The 3,208-nt window shown below is 38.6% G+C and overlaps 1 long non-coding RNA gene across 1 annotated transcript; it reads right to left on the minus strand.

The window, feature by feature from the left end:
• Window positions 1-315: 315 nt before the first annotated feature.
• LOC141953280 (uncharacterized) lies at window positions 316-2,352 on the minus strand. Its single transcript, XR_012631896.1, has 2 exons — window positions 1,359-2,352; window positions 316-939 (listed from the first exon to the last, which is right to left on the minus strand). It is a non-coding gene; the product is annotated as an uncharacterized LOC141953280 (long non-coding RNA).
• Window positions 2,353-3,208: the final 856 nt, after the last annotated feature.

Below are 3,208 nucleotides of genomic sequence, written 5' to 3' on the forward strand. Positions count from 1 at the left end.
CAGACAGCTACCTTGCTCTGCTGTGGTTGGTACAACACCCTGAAACATGCCTGAGACCTAAAGTGTGCCTTATATTATGCAGAATTATTAGGAGGTGACTTGAGCTTGCTGTGCGTGTATATACACAGAGAGAAGATACCCAGTAGCTGGCAGGCAAAAACCTAACCAGATACCACGGCTGGAAGCTGAAGTTAGACAAATTCAGACTGAAAATAAAGCATGTTTGTTTGGGTTTTTTTAACTTATCTTTTTAATACAGCATAATTAGCTACTTGAATAATCTATTAAGTAAAGCAGTAGACTCTCCATCATTTTAAATCTATAATTCAAAGCTATTGATTTATTTAAAATACACTCTTTACTAAGTTCACGTTGACAAAGTTTTTTTTGTCTATATTATACAGAACATGACAAGAGATGACCTGAGTGATTTGAGAAACCACAGAAATGAATTCCAGTGAATTCCATAAAGCTACAGTCTTGTTAATGCTCTAGTCACCCAGCTGTACAATACACATGCAGTTCCAATGCCCCACACATCACCTCCCTGTGCTGAAGCAGTAGCAGAATAAAGGATCTCAGGAACCTTGCTGGCTGGGCTGTGCCTGGGCAATAGTTGGGTAATCAAAAGTGCACTGGGAGAATCAGTTTTATGCAGGTGGGCTGTGAGATTTAAAGGTGGAAAATCGTCATCTAGAGAAAACAAGAAGGCCAGTGGGCTGACTACAGGATCTGCGGAGAAAGGCAGCAGCTGGCTGGGGAGAGGCACCAGAGTGCACATGCTCTGTCATAGGGCACTGAAGTGCTGGAGAGGAGAACTGGGAGCTCAGCGGGGCACTGACCTAAGTCTTGGAGAACACAGCAGTGGAAGGAGAAGGCAGAGAACTGCAGGCACATGTTTTACTGCTCTTCACACTGGTTTGCACAGCCGTTCTGGTACTATGGGATAAAGACATTTGACATTCAAACCATCAACAGATGGAAAGCAAAATTTTAACAGAGGAACACATTAGACCACCCAATGGTCTGAAATCTCCAAGTGACTGAGCAATCTGGTACTGGTATTTTCAAATCAGCAATTTATCTTTGCAAGAAGACCAGTGCCAACAGACTTCTATGAACACAAAGAACAAAATGACCTTATTATTTGTATTCATAGAACAGTCTTAGCCCTGAAACCAAACCAAACCAACCAACCAAATCTCCCCAGCACAAAACAAAGTCAAGTTCAACTCAAAGCAGGCACCAGTGTTTTAGAATACACAGAACAATGCTCATGACTATAAATAATTATTGGATGCTTTCATAGCATTAGTGTTACAAATATGCACAAAACCAGCATGCAAAGCTGCTGATACCTGGTAAGTCTTGTGTCAGTGCATGAAAAAACAGATGCAGTGATGCAAGGCACTTAGTCCATTCTTCGTTCTAGGTTCCTGAAAACAATATTGCAAGAGAAATGGAGAAATAGGAGATAAATAGAAGAGAGAATGATTTTTCTATTATGGCTGCATGTATTTATGGGGAACAGAGTGTGTTTTCTGTTGCCAGTCTAGCAAAACCTGCTGGGATTTTTAAAGGAATCAGAAAACCAAATTTTGTTAAATTTCTCCATTCATTTAGTTTGCTTTGAAAATTGCAGGCTTTGGGCTGTGTGAGAACGGTGCATGGTATCAGACTATAGAGCTGCCAGGGAATGGATATAGGCTGAATTTTGGAGGGACTGGGATTTCCTCAGAACAAAAGCTTATCCCATTTATGACATGTCTTGAGAAAGCTTATCCTGTCAAGTAATTTATCACCCTACTAACTAGCTACTGAGCATGGATAATGCTTTTTTGCTAGATCAGTGAGGGAAAAGAGAATTTCAGAAGAAAAGGTTTTCATTTGGGGATTTTAGGAGATTGGGAGAAGAGCTGATAGGAGTTAGGCTATCTAAGTTCTTTGAACCATGAGAAAAACATACCAAGAAGGATTTTACTAAATGCTCATAGTGCAGCTAAAATACAGCCTTTCTGTTGAGGTCAACCTAATTACCTAGGTATTTAAATTATGTGAATTGGCACAGCCCTGTGGACTGCAGTATTAGATTTGGAGTATGCAGAGGATGCGGCTCTAATTACTAATATCGAGGTTAATTAAGTCCATCATATATTTGTGAATGTCTGGCTTAATGCTAACTATGAGACAATTCTGACATGAGATTTATTATAAGACGTCCCCATAAGCCCCACAATTAAGAAGCTTCATTTCCTATGAACTTTGAGGTTGGCTCACCTTAATATTCAAGAATGTTCAGGCTCCATTGGAAATGCTTGCTGCAGTCAGAGTCTTTATTAGGTCAATCATCTACTCCATGTACCTTTTTTTCTACTAAGAGGGTATCCTCAGCATGTTTTCTTGGCATTTATAAGAACTCAACATCTTTTGGTGCTCTTCCAATTTGTTATGTTCAGCTAGAATTGTCCAATAGGTTAAAAGACTATGAAGGAAGATGAGGACAGGTAGGACAATAACTTAACCTTTATCTCCTCAGCACATCAGAAAACTGTTTTTTTTATATATATATATGTGTGTGTGTATGTATGTACACAGACATACATACATACCCATACACACAGACATACCCATACAATTAAAGGAATGTCTCCTAGACCCAGAAAATTATATATATATATATAAAAGTAATCACTAAATATATCAAATATATGATCTTATGTGTGGTTCTCTGAATATGCCAATCAAATAACTCACTTGCCTTCCTCACAAGGATTCAATCAAAGGCTTAGGAAACAAACTCTATCAGTGCGTGCAAATGAAGGTCACGCATCAAACTGCTGTGCTCTCTTTTTAAGTGACATTATGATTACTATTTCAGTGAAGTACTAATCAGGGAGGTCACATTTTTGCTATTCACTGTTCAAGCAGGCAGTACAAGGAAAAACATCAAAGTTAGCAAAGATGTATTCAAACCAGTTGTTACTTTGATGAAATCTGAGATTGTTTCTTGCATACAAGCACTCCTTTTGTGCTAGAAGCCTACTTTTAAGGACTGTCTGAATTCACTAGTGAAGGAATTCCTCATGTAATCCACAAGTAAGAGAAATATGAGTAAGGGGATTACTTAAGTTCATCAGTGCTAAAATGCAGGATTTGATAAATTATCTTCATACATAGCAATGAACAACAATGGGATATTTTAAGGGGT

This window comes from Strix uralensis, chromosome 1, assembly GCF_047716275.1.
Source record: "Strix uralensis isolate ZFMK-TIS-50842 chromosome 1, bStrUra1, whole genome shotgun sequence".
Classification (NCBI taxonomy): Eukaryota; Metazoa; Chordata; class Aves; order Strigiformes; family Strigidae; genus Strix; species Strix uralensis.